We start from the raw sequence: 18858 nt of genomic DNA on the forward strand, positions 1-18858 counted from the left end.
TTCACCAACATCCACGTGCTGAAAACAAACACCTCCCCATCCTCTCCCATGGACTGACCACTTTTTGGTCCCTCTCTTCTGGCAAATCAGAACCATGCCACCTCAACCCCCCAAGACGCGTCTCATGGACAGAGCCTGGTCCAAACTCTCTGTTGAAGAATGGACCTCCATAATAGAACAGTCCTACCCCCCCTGCTCTCGACCCGGTGATTGCAGATACGAACCTTGAAAACTGGCTCACCCACTCACTCGACTCTATTCTTCCCAAAAGAAGCACTCAGAAAAAGGAGAAGAGAGCTAACCCCGCCCCTTGGTACACACCCGAGCTTAAATTATTAAGGAAAGGATGTAAAAAACTGGAGCGCTCCTGGAGGAAAGACGGGACAAGATCCAGAAAAGATGAATATCGTATCGCCATGAGAAAATACAAAACGGCCCTGCGTAATACTAAGAGTCAGTTCTTCGACGAAAGAATAAAAAATTCCTCCAACTCCTCTAGATTAACCTTCCACATCATTAAGGAATTGCTCCAGGTGCCGGACCCCCCTTTGGCACAAGACACCTCTGAGGACAAATGTAACAAATTGGCAAACTACTTTGATGCTAAAATTCAGAATATCTTAACCACCCTGCCCCAAGTCAATAACGGAATAGACTTAAGCAGTCAGCCAGCTAACCCAGCCATTCAGCTGGATACTTTTGGTCCTGTGTCAGTGGACGAGGTACTCAAAACTTTGGCCATCATCAAAAGTGGCTCCCCTAGCGACCCGGTACCCATGCGTATCCTAAAAATGATTGCACCCACCATCGCTACCCCTGTTACTGACCTTATTAACACCTCGCTTCTTCAGGGAGTGGTTCCTCCTGGTTGGAAGAGAGCCATTGTCAAAGCCCTTCTTAAAAAGCCGCTCCTAGACCCAGCGGAATTGGCCAATTATAGGCCAATCTCCCTACTCCCCGGACTTAGCAAGGTCACGGAAAGGCTAGTCAATAAAAAACTTTCACACTACCTGGAATCCAACGGCCTTCTCCGGAACTCGCAGACTGGCTTTCGCCCTGGACAGGGTACGGACACCGCCCTTCTGGCAGTAGTTGAGGAGGCCAGATGCATTTTAGACTCAGTGGCAGTGATCCTCCTGGATCTAAGTGCGGCCTTCGATACTGTTAACCACCAGGTCCTCATTCAGCGACTGACTGACATAGGGGTGGCAGGAACGCCCTTGTCCTGGCTCACATCATTTCTGAGCAATCACACCTTCCAGGTTTGGGAGAGCAGCGGCAATTCCCCTCCAGTGCGGGGTACCACAAGGCTCCTCCTTAAGCCCCACATTATTCAATGTGTACATGTCCCCACTGGAGGAGGTGTTCGTCCCGTTCGGAGTCAAAATCGTGAGCTACGCTGACGACACCCAATTGTTGTCTCCCTATCTCAACCTGACCAGGGACCGGGCACCCTCCACACCTGCCTGTCAAAAACACTCACTTAGATGTGTGAATCCTCCCTAAAACTGAACGGGTCTAAGACCGAGATCATGCTACAAGGGCATAAAGGATCCACCCTTCCTCCGAACATCTGGCCCACTTGTCTGGGGGAGCCCCCACCCCCTAAAAAGGAGATCAAAAGTCTGGGGGTCTGGATGGAAAAGGACCTATCCTTTAAGACCCAAGCCAAAAAAATAGCGGGAGCCTGCTTCGGCCTCCTCTGATCGGCTCGGAAAATCCTTCGCCTCCTTCCGCAGCCCTCTCGGAAGCTGCTTATCCAAGGACTGATCCTGTCCAGATTGGATCACAGCAATGCCATCTTCCTTGGGGCACCGGAAACCACCTTCAATAAGCTCCAACAGATCCAGAACACCGCAGCGCGGCTTCTCGCGGACACCCCAGCTAGATCATCAGCTAAACCAGCACTTAAACTTCTGCACTGGCTCCCAATACGCAAAAGGGTAAAATTTAAATCCCTATGTTTGGCACACAAACTGCTACAGGATAAGGGACCCCCCATCCTAAAGAACCTAGTCGTGCCCTACAAAACCAACAGGACACTCCGCTCAGATCACAAACGCCTAGTAACAGTGCCCAGAGTAAAAAAGGCACGTACAGGAGGACGATGATTCTCGGTTAACACAGTCAAACTTTGGAATTCCCTTCCCTTCAAACTCAGGATTGAACCCTGCCATCTCCGATTTCGGAAACTCCTGAAAACCCACCTCTTCCCTTGACCCTTTCCTATCTTTTCGGTCACCCCCACCCCGGTCTCTCTGTTTTGGTTTAGCGCTGGGATGCTTCCGGGTTACTATGCGCTCTATATATCCGCATTCCATTCAATTCAATTCAGTTGGAGGGTGGAGTTAGAGTTGGAGGGTGGAGTTGGAGTTGGAGGGTTGAGTTGGAGGGTGGAGTTGGAGGGTGGAGTTGGAGTTGGAGGGTGAAGTTGGAGGGTGGAGCTGGAGGGTGGAGTTGGAGGGTGGAGTTGGAGTTGGAGGGTGGAGTTGGAGTTGGAGGGTGGAGTTGGAGTTGAAGGGTGGAGTTGGAGTTGGAGGGTGGAGCTGGAGTTGGAGGGTGGAACTGGAGGGTGGAGTTGGAGGGTGGAGCTGGAGTTGGATGGTGGAGCTGGAGTTGGAGGGTGGAGTTGGAGGGTGGAGTTGGAGTTGGAGGGTGGAGCTGGAAGGTGGAGCTGGAGGGTGGAGTTGGAGTTGGAGGGTGGAGTTGGAGGGTGGGGTTGGAGTTGGATGGTTGCGTTGGAGTTGGAGGGTGGCATTGGAGTTGGAGGGTGGAGTTGGAGTTGGAGGGTTAAGTTGGAATTGGAGGGTGGAGTTGGACGGTGAAGTTGGAGGATGGAGTTGGAGGGTGAGTTGGAGAGTGGAGTTGGAGAGTGGAATTGGAGTTGGAGGGTGGAGTTGGAGAGTGGAGTTGGAGAGTGGAGTTGGAGGGTGGAGCTGGAGTTGGAGGGTGGAGCTGGAGTTGGAGGGTGGAGTTGGAGTTGGAGGGTGGAGTTGGAGTTGGAGGGTGGAGTTGGAGGGCAGAGCTGGAGTTGGAGGGTGGAGCTGGAGTTGGAGGGTGGAGCTGGAGTTGGAGGGTGGAGCTGGAGGGTGAAGTTGGAGGGTGGAGTTGGAGGGTGGAGTTGGAGGGTGGAGTTGGAGTTGGAGGGTGGACTTGGAGGGTGGAGTTGGTGTTGGAGTTGGAGGGTGGAGTTGGAGGGTGGAGCTGGAGGGTGGAGCTGGAGGGTGGAGTTGGAGGGTGGAGTTGGAGTTGGAGGGAGGAGTTGGAGGGTGGAGTTGGAGTTGGAGGGAAGAGTTGGAGTTGGAGGGTGGAGTTGGAGGGTGGAGTTGAAGGATTGAGTTGGAGGGAGGAGTTGGAGGGTGGAGATGGAGGGTGGAGTTGGAGTTGGAGGGTGGAGTTCGAGTAGGAGGTTGGAGTTGGAGGGTGGAGTTGGAGTTGGAGGGTGGAGTTGGAGCTGGAGTTGGAGGGTGGTGGGTGGAGTTGGAGGGTGGAGCTGGAGTTGGAGGGTGGAGTTGGAGGGTGGAGTTGTAGTTGGAGGGTGGAGCTGGAAGGTGGTGCTGGAGGGTAGAGTTGGAGTTGGAGGGTGGAGTTGGAGTTGGAGGGTGGGGTTGGAGTTGGAGGGTGGCTTTGGAGTTGGCGGGTAGAGTTGGAGTTGGAGGGTGGAGTTGGAATTGGAGGGTGGAGTTTGAGGGTGGAGTTGGAGGGTGGAGTTGGAGAGTGGAGTTGGAGAGTGGAGTTGGAGGGTGGAGTTGGAGGGTGGAGCTGGAGTTGGAGGGTGGAGTTGGAGTTGGAGGGTGGAGTTGGAGTTGGAGGGTGGAGTTGGAGGGCAGAACTGGAGTTGGAGGGTGGAGCTGGAGTTGGAGTGTGGAGCTGGAGTTGGAGGGTGGAGCTGGAGGGTGGAGTTGGAGGGTGGAGTTGGAGTAGGAGGGTGGAGTTGGAGTTGGAGGGTGGAGTTGGAGGGTGGAGTTGGAGGCTGGAGGATGGAGGTGGAGGGTGGAGTTGGAGTTGGAGGGTGGAGCTGGAGTTGGAGAGTGGAGTTAGAGTTGGAGTTGGAGGGTGGAGTTGCAGTTGGAGGGTGGAGTTGGAGGGTGGAGGGTGGAGTTGGAGTTATGTTGTGTTATTCTTAACTTTTTAAGCGCACGGGCACCCAGGGGTTTCATGGCGCTAGCAGTGAGGAAAGATTAAAAAGCAGTGGAGTGGAGGGTGGAGTTGGAGGGTGGAGTTGTAGTTGGAGGGAGGAGTTGGAAGGTGGTGTTGGAGTTGGAGGTTGGAGGGTGGAGTTGGAGGGTGGAGTTGGAGTTAGAGGGTGGAGTTGGAGGGTGGAGTTAAAACAAAAGCTATTGTGCAATTATAAAGGAGACAGCAGGCAAATGAAATGCATAGTGGTTTCACAATGGGGTCTACAACTTGGTGCAAAATGCTCTGAAGGAATAAACACATGCGCGATAGGGAATAGGGACGGGAAGCCTGGCAAGTGAACTGTGCTTATTAAAAAAAATGGTATATAGGGGAGTTGTAGGAAAGAAGGGAAGTGGACTGGTGATTTGGTGGGGGGAGTAGGTGTTTTACTAGTGAAGGTAACAAGGTAGGAAAAAAATGGAAAAGAAGAATGAAAAGAGCATTTATGTGCTACCCAGACACCCCCTTTGATGGACACCACAATAATTCAGCTGCAGCTGACAGAGCTCAGACATGGTGCAGTGCGGCTAGTGCAGTGCAGCCCCTGTGTGACACTGAAGGGTGAAAGAAAAGAGTCAACAGTGAAATAAGGAGGTAATCCATAGAGGGCAAGCTGCTTGCCTCAAAAAGTGAATGTGGATGTTTGCAGACCCACTGAATTTGCTTTACTTAACTTATTTTCACGAATGGTGGCGGTTGCGTGTTTCCATCAAAATGCAACTACCAGGCTCTGCGCATGTGAAATTTGTCTGCTTCTGTGGAGTATTTACTTGCAGTGGGGCAGTTTGCTTCTATTACAGCAGACTTACTTAGCAGCCCCCCCCGAGCGCCATCGTGAGAGATGGGGCTGTGATTTGAGAATGTCAGCTGAGTTAAAGAACGCACTGCACATAGCTTGCATTTTTGTGTGAAATGAATTGAACACTGACTTTCTATACTTGCATATCGGACCTGCTTAACTTTGCCTTTTTAGAAGTTTTACCTACCTGGATATTGTTCTGGGCATGGTAGGGCTCTCCCAACAAAAAGCATCTGCGGGCTTGCAGAGAGACAGCTCGGAACTAGTATGAGGACGCCATGCTACAGTTTTGGAGCTCAGAGGCAGTCAGCAGAAAACGGAAGAAACAAAGTGGACAGAAACTGAGGCAAGGTTCACAGCAGGACTGTTGACAAACAGGCTCACTCCGTGTGTGCTGAGAGTTCAGCGCGTCACAACACAGCAATTGTGACGGGCCTATCTAATAAGTAAAAGCTGTGTGTTTATGTAGGAGGGTGGTGGCCGGGCGGAAGCAGAGACGGTGGAAAGCAACCAGGGAAATACTGCTATTGTGTGGGAGAGCAATTTTAAACAAGGAAGCAAGAGAAGAAACAGGGAGCTAGGAAGACATTTTCAGGAGGGAAGTGGGCAGGGTGGGCAGAAGAGATGGGAGGGTCAGGGCAGAGGAAGGGGTGAGGTGAAGCTCAGCTAAGGATGTGACAGAGTGTGAAGGAAAGGGATGTAGCGAGTAAGAACATCTGATGGGGGGAGCGGGGGAGTGGCAGCCTTTGAAGTCTGATGCGAGGCACAGACAAATGGTGGTTTGTGATGTGGCTGGTTTGTGCAGGCGCATACATCACATGAACTGTGTCTAATCCGCCATTTTGGCAGACTTTTCGGACCGCTTACTAGAAATCTCGACAACCATGCATTGCTAAAGCAATGCTTTAGGTCGAGACCTAAAAAAGGAATTGGATTACTGCTGAAGGACAATTGGCAAATGGAAGGGCTTGTACCCAACAATAGACTAATCGGTAGTGTCAGTCATATTTAATTGTATTACCTTGTTTACAGTTCTGTGCTTGCTTTACATCCTTTTGTGTTTAATATGTGCCTTCAGGTGACAGTAAATCCATGCCTATAGTAACTTTTCTTTTCCCCAATAAGGTTTTTTTAGGTCTCGCCTGCCAATGCGCTTGCGCATTGCTGGCGAGAGATATAGAGGGCAAATCAAGGTCTGAAACCATGCGTATTTCGGACAGTTCGTGTGGTGCACTGGGGCGGAACGCGCGTCCACATCAAAGCCATCTGCCTCCTTCCCACAGGCATTTGAAGCTTCCCCCAGCATGCGCTCGGCCTTAGGCATTTCTCCTCCCCCCTAATTATTCACCCCTGCTGTTGCTGCCCACGGCCGGCGGTACTTTCACTTTCACGGCCGCCAGACCGTTTCTCGCATTTTCCTTATTTAAAGTCAACACAAGCCACTGTTCAGAACAGTTTCTCTTTCATGCGCCCAGAGACATATCGATGCTCAGAGACATATCCTGTGCAACACGTGCTGTTTCCAGTTTTCTTTTTTGTGTAAGTACATCTTAACTTATTAAATATAGCTAGTGTGCCAGTGCGTCATTTGTATTCTATTTACCATTAACACAATGATTTGTTTTTACTATTTAGACAGAGAATACAGTTCTTTTCAGAACACTTCGTCTAACATTGCATGCTCCACGCCAGTGGAAATAAAGCACGAAATATCCAGACAGTTTAATAGTTGCAGCTTCTTTCACCTGGATCTGTCTGCAAGTAAAAGCACAGGCCCGCGGGACGCCTATGCCTGCACCCCTGCAGCCAATGAGACCCCCACCAGTGCCACTCACGACAGGCATCTCAGATGTCAGGGTTATGGCACTTCACCTTCCTCTTTCTCCCTCTTGCCCCACATTCCCCCCTCTCCTTGTCTCTCTGTTATGCGAATCTCTCACACTATGCCTCCACTCTGTACTCCTCTCTTTCTTGCCATGTTGCTTGTCACTCTCTCCCTGAATATTATTAAAATTCTTACACTGCGGTCGGGCTGGCGCTTCAACACGCATCGTTTTTATGGTTATTAATTTAAACGTGATTCAATGCTTCTCACTCTCTCCCTCTCTAGACCATTAAAATTTTAGAAGAGTGATTGCCTGTCAGCCAGTTTTTACTCGTATATTTTTATTGCCGTTTGTACAACATGTTTATTTTCATTTTGGACAATTAGTGGATCGAAGGCAAAGCTGCAAACACGGGCTGATATTTGCTTCTGCTGGGTAAAATATGGTTTCATAAAAAGGACATTGCCTGTTTTCTTAGCATTTTTGCTGTGAAGGGAGGGTTTCCGTTTGCGTGGGAGATTTTAAAATATTCACTCTTTCTCGGTGCATAATAACATCTCATCAGCGTGCAAGGGTCAGCTCAGTTTTCTGGAACTGTGGGAGGATCTGAAAGGCAACAAGTGTATTTTTATGTAAAAACCTGACGGGCGAGTCTCGCGTTTGTATGCACCAAATAGAACACCATGCTATATACAATAGCGTAGCACGGGTGCCCGTGAGTCCTGTTGCAGGCAGGGTGAATGGCCCCATTCAATGCTGTAAATCTAGTAGAGTACAACATTGTCGGTGTCCAGTCGACTCTTTACGGCTCTATACGCCCGGTGCTACTGCACCTGCTGCACTAATAGGTTGTAGTTGTGGTGTATAGTGCGTTAAGTCAATTGTTCTGGTGCAGGCAGTGAGCCCTTCCACTGGTGAAGCTGCATCATTGGACCGTTACCTCTGTTGGGGGCCTTGGTGCCACTATGACTGTTGCACAATTGTCCCCACAACAACCCTCCTTGACGCTATACTTGGCAGACGTTCCCATGCAGACCCCTTCATTTCCATTTTCCCTTTCGCTACACATCTAGATTTTTTTTTTAAACCTTTATTGTACAGTTCAATAATATTACACGCACGGGCCAACAACCCCAGGGGCCGGCCTCAACACAAGAATAAGACCCACTATATTATCAAATGACACAGCTCTTCAGCCGAAAACCCTGAGGCCCGGCAGCGAATCAGGATAAACATTGTATTGAACTCGCAAGACGTTGCAGGATAAGACGAAGGTTTCATTTTATGTTTAACCCCCTCAATCCAAAAAGCAAGGAAAAAGAAAGAGACATATCTGATGCCATACATTTAAACACTATAAGAAAGTGAGAAGGTACAAAAATAGAATAATCACATATCAATTTAAAGGGAACGACCGAAACGGCTGCGCTAGCAAGCACAAAACAGGATGTACGACAAGGCAATCTATAACCCAACGCAGTAGCCCGCACCCAGACCCCGCCCACCCATTGACGCCAGGATAGAAAAAGAAGTACGGTCACCAGATACTGGAATACATACGAGATCAGGATAATACCACAACGTTATGAAAAGAGAGCGAAAGGAAATCGTGAGATAAAGAAACCATAAAGACTAAACTAACTAACAAAACGATAGACCCATCCCCCACCCTGAACCCCTGCATGTGGCTTTCGCCTAGCCCCAACTAGCAGCGTGCCTGTCGCCCCGACTAACTAAACGTCGAAGAATGGAGGAGGAGAATGTCATACAGATTCCTGGACACCTTTTCCCCAGCCTGAAACGAACAACCCCTGTCCGAAGACCACCAAGTACTGAATAATATTATAGACAGAACCGGACATGAGAGATGTTGAACACCGCCCAACCTCCCGCAAGTATTACATTAGTGAATCCCTAGTCCTCTAAAGCCCCGAGATCAGACTCAGACCAACAGTCTCATCCTTGACCCCTCCGATCTTCCATGAGGACTCTGTCCGGTAACACCATCACCGCCCCAGGAGAGTCAAAGTTCGTAGGAAGTTCAATTAAGATTAATATGAGACCAATCGAACACATTGAGTCTCTGCAAGCATCCAACACCGGTAAGATCTCCCTCACCGACATGCAGTCCAGATATCCTTTCCTCCGTAGATGTAAAGAAACCACACAGGCGGGAAGGGACAGTAGTGACTTTCGGTTTTTACTAGTCGCAGTCTCAAGGAGTGAAGAACCAGGTAGCGCCACAATAATCGGCTGTAATGGTGAATGCAGCGATATCCCCAGAGAGACAATTCCGCGAGTATTCTGCAAACAGGTCAATGGCGTCAAAACTTTATCGCACACGGGGTCTCCATCCTCCTTTACTAAGGGCATCGTGGGAGAATCAGTTTGTTGAGAGTCCTGCAATAGAACATAGCCCAGACTCGGTCGCCCAGTTTCGATGTCACCAGCGATCAGTTTATGAACAATGGTCTCCAGATGCAATTGAAGTGCCCCGATGGCGGCCATTATGGTCTTCAAGGGCGGCTCACAGATCGTCCGATCCGCCTCCACTCGCTTGGTTCCAAGCATGGGCTGGTTCCTCAAAGAGCCGGGTCTCTCCGGGAGAAGAGGCAAGAGCGGAGCAGACGGCAACGGAGGGTGCATTACCGGTCAGCAGTAAACCACTGTGAGCAAGGGCCAGCATACCCGGCAGTCCCCATCGCCGGCGACCCGCCGGCGATGGGGACTCCCCCCCAAAGCCACAGACGAAGCCTATCACCGCTCCGTCAGTATAAAACAGACCAGACACTCGCCACCAAAAACAGGACAGGATAACCTCCACTGTAAGAGACCGGACCCTATCTGTGTTCCACGGCCGATGTTATTCAACCGCAACCCGGCTGGGTAAGTACTCGAGGCCCCGGCTCAGAAGCTGGATTAGGCAGAGAGCTTAAACACGACACAACTCCGACAATCTCGGCGATAAAAGTCTTGGGACCGCACCGTCAGATTCAGCAACAGTTCATCCACACAGGGGTTGGGTGTGAAATCAGGATATCTGGCAGGATCATCAAGCAGCAGGCGGGGGTCGGTGGAGCCGGGAGCCTATGCGGCCATCTTGGTTGCTGCGTAGCTCCTCCTCTAAACATCTAGATTTATATATTTTTTTTACTAAGGTTTCCTTTTCCAACTATTGCAGTCTTTCGTCCTGTCCATTTGTTTAAACTGACCATAATAAAGACTATCACTACGCAATTTTAACAGGAATATCTTCAATAAAGGTATTTGCTCGCAAGTGCGTTTGTTTTTGTTTTTTTCATGGCGGTGAAATAAAGCAAAAGTGTGTGAAGCTTTTACAGTTTTTAGCGCGCACGTTTTTTTAAAAAATGGGTACAGTTATTCCAGTCCTTGCTTTGTACCAGTGCCACAGTGTTGGAAGTAAAAAAAGGCGAAACAACCATAACAAAGCGCTTTATATTTTGAGTTGAAAGAACGTTAAGAAAGCGCTTTATGTGTTTAGTTGAATAAATGTTTCAAACATGGATTACATTAATATTTATAACATGGCATTTCAACCTCAGAAATATAACACCAAACATTTAAATTTGCATTATTGTTACTGCCCCCCACATCAACAGCATACCTTATCTTAAACATAGGTCGTGTTAATGCCCCCTCCTGTCTCCCCTCCCCCTGTTGCCTCCTCCTTTAGCTATTTAGCATTGCTTTTACTGCTAACACCCCACACCCACCACCTTAAACTGCAGACAAAGTCTTAAACACACGTCGCGATTCCTGCAGAGCGATTCCAAGTGGCGCCACCTACATTTACATATTAAAGTGGAGGAAAGGATGCAAGAATTCACTGGATCAACTGTCACTGCCTTCCCCTTGCCTGCAGCCACATGTACCAGCCGCTCAGTGACTGCCACATGCAGGATTTTTTAACCCCAAAAATGTACGAGGGAAGTGTGCAGTGCGGCTAGCCTCTTAACTTCACTATGTGTGTGGCCTAACTTTGTGTTCCTGCCAGCGCTCACACAGTTATTCAGGGGCTTTATTTGTACCGGTGCCACACCGTTTAAAACAAATCTAGACTCCACATTTTAATTGAATACCTTCAATAAATGTATTGCTATGACAACATCTTTTACATGAACACCTAGAATAAATTTCTTTATTTGTAGAGAGAAAACTCGAACATGAACGTAAATGTGTGAAATATTTTAATACTCACTGAACCACGTGTCTGTGGGCAGCAGCTTGCGGTATTGGGGGCATTTTTGTGCCTTTCTGCCCTCTGTTAGACTCGTTTTTTTTGTGCCTTTCTGTCCCCTGTTAGACTCGTTTTTTGTGGCCTTCTGTCCTCTGTTAGACTCGTTTTCCCTTGTTTTTCTGCCCTTCTGCCCTCTGTTAGACTCGTTTTTTTGTGCCTTTCTGCACCCTGCATCACCACATCACCACTCAGCACCACCACAGCATCTCTCAGCACCACCACAGCACTGTCCAGCGCCACCCCAGCATCACTCAGCGCCACCCCAGCATCACTCAGTGCCACCAAAGCATCACTCAGCGCCACCCCAGCATCACTCAGCGCCACCCAGCATCACTCAGCACCACCACAGCATCACTCAGCACCACCACAGCATCACTCAGCACCACCACATTATCACTCAGCACCACCACAGCACCACTCAGCACCACCACAGGACCACTCAGCACCACCACAGCATCACTCAGCACCACCACAGCACCACTCAGCACCACAAAAGCACCACTAAGCACCACCACAGCATCACTCAGCGCCACCACAGCATCACTCAGCACCACCACAGCACCACTCCAGCACCACTCAGCACCACCACAGCATCACTCAGCACCACCCCAGCATCACTCAGCACCACCACAGCACCACTCAGCGCCACCCCAGCACCACTCAGCGCCACCCCAGCATCACTCAGTGCCACCACATTATCACTCAGCACAACCACAGCACCACTCAGCACCACCACAGCACCACCCAGCACCACCACAGCATCACTCAGCACCACAACAGCACCACTCAGCACCACCACAGCACCACTCAGCACCACCACAGCATCACTCAGCGCCACCCCAGCATCACTCAGCACCACCACAGCACCACTCAGCACCACTCAGCACCACCACAGCATCACTCAGCGCCACCCCAGCATCACTCAGCACCACCACAGCACCACTCAGCGCTACCCCAGCATCACTCAGCACCACCACATTATCACTCAGCACCACCACATTATCAATCAGCACCACCACAGCACCACTCAGCACCACCACATTATCACTCAGCACCACAACAGCACCACCCAGCACCACCACAGCATGACTCAGCACCACCACAGCATCACTCAGCACCACCACAGCACCACTACAGCATCACTCAGCGACACCCCAGCATCACTCAGCACCACCAAAGCACCACTCAGCACCACCGCAGCACCACTCTGCACCACCACAGCATCACTCAGCATCCCTCCAGCATCACTCGGCACCACAAGAGCCCCACTCAGCACCACCACAGCATCACTCAGCACCACCACAGCATCACTCAGCACCACCACATTATCACTCAGCACCACCACAGCACCACTCAGCACCACCACAGGACCACTCAGCACCACCACAGCATCACTCAGCACCACCACAGCACCACTCAGCACCACAAAAGCACCACTAAGCACCACCACAGCATCACTCAGCGCCACCACAGCATCACTCAGCACCACCACAGCACCACTCCAGCACCACTCAGCACCACCACAGCATCACTCAGCACCACCCCAGCATCACTCAGCACCACCACAGCACCACTCAGTGCCACCCCAGCACCACTCAGCGCCACCCCAGCATCACTCAGTGCCACCACATTATCACTCAGCACAACCACAGCACCACTCAGCACCACCACAGCACCACCCAGCACCACCACAGCATCACTCAGCACCACAACAGCACCACTCAGCACCACTCAGCACCACCACAGCATCACTCAGCGCCACCCCAGCATCACTCAGCACCACCACAGCACCACTCAGCACCACTCAGCACCACCACAGCATCACTCAGCGCCACCCCAGCATCACTCAGCACCACCACAGCACCACTCAGCGCTACCCCAGCATCACTCAGCACCACCACATTATCACTCAGCACCACCACATTATCAATCAGCACCACCACAGCACCACTCAGCACCACCACATTATCACTCAGCACCACAACAGCACCACCCAGCACCACCACAGCATGACTCAGCACCACCACAGCATCACTCAGCACCACCACAGCACCACTACAGCATCACTCAGCGACACCCCAGCATCACTCAGCACCACCAAAGCACCACTCAGCACCACCGCAGCACCACTCTGCACCACCACAGCATCACTCAGCATCCCTCCAGCATCACTCGGCACCACAAGAGCACCACTCAGTGCTACCCCAGCATCACTCAGCGCCACCACATTATCACTCAGCACCACCACATTATCACTCAGCACCACCACAGAACCACTCAGCACCACCACAGCACCACTCAGCACCACCACATTATCACTCAGCATTACCACAGCACCACTCAGCACCACCACAGCACCACCACAGCATCACTCAGCACCACCACAGCACCACTCAGCAACACCACAGCATCATTCAGCGCAACCCCAGGTGTAACATTTGCGAAAGTTATAACTATTGGCATTGTAAATGACAAAGCTATTAATTTAGCTATTTTTAAAACTAACACATAAATAAAAAAATTGTCATTTACAGGACCAATGTATTTGAGCTTATATAGCAGTGGGTTCCCCGGCGCTTGCTTAGGGAACCCTGTTTGCCTTGTATTCCCCTGTGAGTTAACCCCGGCAGGGTATCCACAAGGTGAAAGCCAGGCATCCCACCGCGAGGGACCGTTGTGGAGATTAAGCAAGCTATTGCCCAGAGTCGCAGAGTGTGAACCCATGAGTCGAGAAGGCACTGGAGCGAGAATTATGGAGTCCGTGGATTTTTTTTTTTAGCCCAAGACCCGCCGAGGCGGGGATTTGAACCCTGGTCCAGGGCCGATCTCAGCTTCCGAGTCTGCCGCCTTTAACCCCTGAGCCACACTTCTCCAGCACACCAATAGCTCAAACTTTCCTAATGCGAGACCTATTGTATTGCAAATGTTTGTTTTCTTTAATGTGGGTTAAAATGAAAGGGTTTCTATACCTGTTTTATGTACACCTACTTCCTAAGAAATAAATTTTCTGTTTTATATAAATTAGATGCATTTTTTTTTCTTTATTTGTTTAGTGGAGCTTTGCGGCCGCTACCGTAATTCTTTTCTTTTATAAATCTATTTTGGTGGCATAGCATTAAGTTATTAAAATACAAACTTAAATGTTGCACCAGGTTGGCAAAGCTTGGCCTATTTCATTTACTCAATTCTTGGTTATTTATTACTTTACTACGGGGCAATAAAAACTAACGCTATATCACGGTCAGATGAAACACTAAACACAACTTCCATTGATCTTGAAAAAACAGAAATAACATAGCGAGTCGTCCCCCAAATGTTACATTTTAGCACTAAAATTAGACACAACATGTGACCTTAACCACGTTTAGTTTTTAAAGACACAACATGTGACCTTAACCACGTTTAGTTTTTAAAGTTCTATACGTTAACAAAAGTAAGAGATTTTGTTTCCACTCCGCTGTCTTGCTTGTCATTTTGCACTGGCTCTACGCCAGGTATTAGCTTTAGCGGCTCTGTTATAACTTGTTATCATTTGAACGGTAACATGCATTGTGTTGTTTCTAACTCTGGTATTTTCTCTAGGCAGTTCTATGGTTGAGAGCGCTTTCCGTGCACGGGACCCGCAGAAGACCCCTGAGTAACACGGCAGAACAAGGAGGATAGCCAATACTATTTCACCCACTCTCTTATTTTCTTTTTCTCGGTCCTAATCTGTCCCGCCCCTTCGAGTAACCTCACCAATAGGAGCCAAACGGCTGCCGAAACGGAGGCCCGGTGTCGCAGGAGGGGGCGGGGCCAGGGGCGGGGAGACAGCGCATGTGCGTCCCGCAGCGGTTTACGTACTCGTCACGTGACCGCAGTCGCCAGGTCGTTTCCTCTGCTGTAAACTAGTCGCTGTTCAGACTGCGCTCGGTGAGTTACGGGACACGGGATCCTTGGGGTTGGGAGCAGCCTTTCTTCACCAGAAGCGGGGGTTGGAACTGATAATAGGTTGAGTGTTGTCAAGCCGGAGATGTGAGACAATAGTGAGTGTATACGGGTAAAAAAAAAACTGCGGACAAGTTGGGGAGTGTGTAGGTGTGTAATGGGCAAGGCTGTGATCAGATAAGTAGGCTATTAGGACCCAAGAATTTGAACTTTAAATGGGTGGGCGTGAAGTTCATTGTAACGCTGCCTCACCTAGAGACGGAGGCAACTAAGGCCTTGATTCTTCTTGAGCCGATGTTCAGGTTCCTAAACGAAAGGAAGATGCCAGTTTAATTTTGAAATATATTCGAGTGCCTGTGGCTAAGGGTTTACTCATTTTAAATGCAGGGCAAGTCAACGTATCTGTTTCTGCAGCAAAATCAAAATGTTGGTGTTTATCCTTTAATAATGTTTTTTTCCCAAGAGTGGCATAGGAGCTATTGTTTTAAGATCACAACGGATGTGCAATTCACTTGCGTTTTTCCATGCAGACTCGCCTTCCTCTGAAACGGGCCTACTGAATCATAGAGGAGTATATAAAGTGAGACCTTGCATATAAGTATATCGCCCACTGACTGCACGCAGATCCTAGAATGGTTCTTAAGAAGCAACGTAAATTGCAACACTGGACCTCTTGAAACATAATTGTTTCTCATCAGCTAAGGAACAACTGTACTTCTGGGTCTGTGGAATTACACAAAACAACGGAGGTAGTTAGTTAATGTCCTTGCTTAAGTCTGCCAACTAACCACTTCTGGCTTCATTGTGAAGCAGCTGTAACAGTAAAATCTGCTACCAAAGTGAATTTATTAGAGCACCAAAATCACTCCAATTGCATAAAAAGCATTTACACTCCTAATTCTTTACCATTATTTGTCTGTTTATTTAAATATCCTCATCGCTGATATCTTAAAGTTTGGACTTTGTCGGCATGTCCATCATACTGTGGTTGGAGATCCTTTGTACGTAAGGCCCAGCATTTAATTGTCAGGATTCAGCCTAGGTGGAAGGTGGCAGCGCTTGGGTCTAATGAGATAATGTATCTTTTAATGGAGTCTGCCATGAGGAGCAAAACTCTGCCCTTGAGTTGTCATGTGGGAGCAGAGCTTCCTGGAGCAGATTGGTGCAGAGGTGTCTGTGGCATTCTGTAGTTCCGGCAGAGATGTAATTTTTTTATGTTGATGTTTCATCGTTTTATTTGGTCTGATTTTTCTAGAATAAATGTAAGCATTGGTCCTACCTGACACACTATTTATGGCTGTGGTGCTGTATCTGAACACCAGAGTCTGCTTGAAATAAAGGCTTTACAATAAAATGGCAAAGTTCTGAAGAGGAGTGATCTGGTTGGCAAGAGCAGATAGAGTAAACTTTGAACCATATTTCCTGTGTGGTATCTTGAGCATACAAGTCTGGACTTTGAGGAGAGCTACTGCAGGTGTTTAGGAGAGATCTCCTTATTTAATGCTAAATTGACAGATATCTGTTAATCTGAGTGGAGCATTATGGGCCCGCCACATGACATAGGATCGCCCTCTGATCAGTTTTTCACATAGTATAACGTATAGTAGATGTTTATCGGGAGGGAGAATCCAAACCTGAGAATATCCATTTAAGATCCTTACAGTGAATCTAAATTGAACTTGTTACAATTGGCGTTTTTTTCTGAAAATGTTGAACGAATGTGGTCATAGTTTAGACATTTTAGAGGCTTGCAGAGAAACTGGAACATGGAATTTGATTCTAAAATAGACATGTGATAGGTTAAGCTTGTGTTTCTCCTTGTGTCTTTTTAACTAATATTTATAGTTAAAAAAATTAACTGTAGTGATTATGCCCTTGCTAAGCTGCTACATATACTATGTATTGGGCCATGAGTGACCGTGCACTGGATACTGTTCATGAATATTTGTTCATCTCTTTCACGTGTGATATGATGGTGTTCATTGTGCTCTTATTAGTAGGATTCTCACACCGCACTCAATACAACTTCCTATAATGGATTCTCCTCCTATTTTGTAACAGTCCTTTGCAATTTTCCCCAAGAAACAACTGACCCCTTTTTAAAATTCTTTTTATTAAATACATTTTTTTACTCAAAGCCGTACTTGAATTCTTTATCCTCTTAGCTCTCAAAAGTTAAAATATTAATGTTGTATTTTACGTTCCCTCAAAGTGTATTTATTAACTGGAAATTCAATTCAAAGGTTTCATTCTCGCATATTTTATCTCCCATCTATTGTCAACTATTACTCAGGACTCCTTAAAGGTCACAAAGGATTCAATTTAATTTCTACTATGACACATGCCTGTTTGTTCAAAATGGCATACTTAATACAGCACCACAACTTGAGTATTATGAAACGGTATTTAAACGCTGCCTGTATTTGCTTTATAAGGTTCAACGTTCTTGATTTTTGCACAATTAATTTACAGAGCCACCTTTTTCTTCATTATTTAATTTCTGCGCACCTTCAAATATGTGAGTTCAGCTTTTCTGCTGTGCAAAAAAAATCTTTTGTTTGGTTTAACACACTAAATATTTTTTCCATGTATAATGAGAATCCAGCCCACATGTAGGGTACACATGACCCCTGACTTCACTAATAGCATTGCCATCAAGTTGCACTGTCATTTACAAACAGCACATTTTCCATTGAAATGGCCACAAACCTTCTAACTAACGTAGTTTTATTGATAAAAACAATACAGCATATAAACAATCGGAAAATGAGATTCCAGCTAAAATTTGTCTTTTGCACATTTCCAGATAAAAAGTTCTGATTTGTTTTTAGCTTATTCAAATCTTTTTTCATTGCACAGAATTGTAAAAAAATGTGTTCATAACTACTGAAATATATTTTGAAATATTTGTACAGTTCACTTACAAGCTATTTAAATGTTGTGTGTTAGAAAAAAACCTGACATTATACAGCCTTTCGTTGCATTCTCTTTGTACAGCATGATTGTCAGACCACTTTTCAAAATCTTTTAATTTTGCAGTCGGAGAAAAGCAAATAATTGTAAGAAGACAAACTGACTTGTGACCTCTCGCTCTCTGAACACTGAGCAAATGAGACCGTATAAAAACAAGATTTAAAGGCATCCTTATTTCTCATTCACTGTAGAAGTGCAGGCAACACCTGTTCCTTGTCCGCTAGCCAGACTGGGCCAGTAGGCCCTAAAAATAGCTTGCCCTGATAAAATATGACTCCACATGGCGAGTAGATTTCTTGAGACCTGAAGTTGTGACTTAAAAGGAGAGCGATATGGAACCCACAAAGGATCAATTAAAGTGAAAGCGCTTTAGGCACACAGGGACCCCTCTCTTCAAGGGCTACTAAAATTGCTATATGAGCAATTTAAGTGCAAATGCTTTGAACACCCTGGCATCAAAGTCTTTGAAAAACTGCTGAAATAACGGCAAACTGAATACTAGTAGACCCCTGTCATCAAAATTCATCGGAAATAACTAGTCTAAATCTAAGTGCCATCAAAGAAGTATCAAAAAGGGAACTGTAGGGACCCCACAGTATGAAGAATTAAGGTGCAACTGCTTAAAAAACCCATGATTCCCTTCTCATCGAGGTCTAGTATAACTGTTGTATGAACAAATAAAGTCCAAACGCTTTGAACTCCAGGGAACCCCCTCATCAGGATCTACTAAAAACCACTGAAATAAAGGCAAACAGTGAATGCTAAAAGACTGTTGTCAAAATTTAGTGGAAGTGAACAACTAATCTAAGTGCCAAAAAGGTCCAAAAACAGAGCACAGCATCTTGATACTCCGATAAATAGCATTTGAAGCAATACAAGGCGCAGGCACCCCATGT

At 47.6% G+C, this 18858-nt stretch overlaps 1 protein-coding gene across 2 annotated transcripts in view; it reads left to right on the top strand.

The window, feature by feature from the left end:
* Positions 1-14874: 14874 nt before the first annotated feature.
* The window catches only part of GKAP1 (G kinase anchoring protein 1), an 863343-nt gene continuing 859359 nt past the window's right edge, over positions 14875-18858 (top strand). The window contains exon 1 of one of the 2 annotated variants that reach the window (XM_086961315.1): positions 14875-14974. The gene's annotated coding sequence lies outside the window, so the exon portion shown is untranslated. The other variant, XM_086961316.1, reaches the window with a different exon arrangement.

This window comes from Lissotriton vulgaris, chromosome 3_1 (genome assembly GCF_964263255.1).
Source record: "Lissotriton vulgaris chromosome 3_1, aLisVul1.2, whole genome shotgun sequence".
In the NCBI taxonomy this organism is placed as follows: domain Eukaryota; kingdom Metazoa; phylum Chordata; class Amphibia; order Caudata; family Salamandridae; genus Lissotriton; species Lissotriton vulgaris.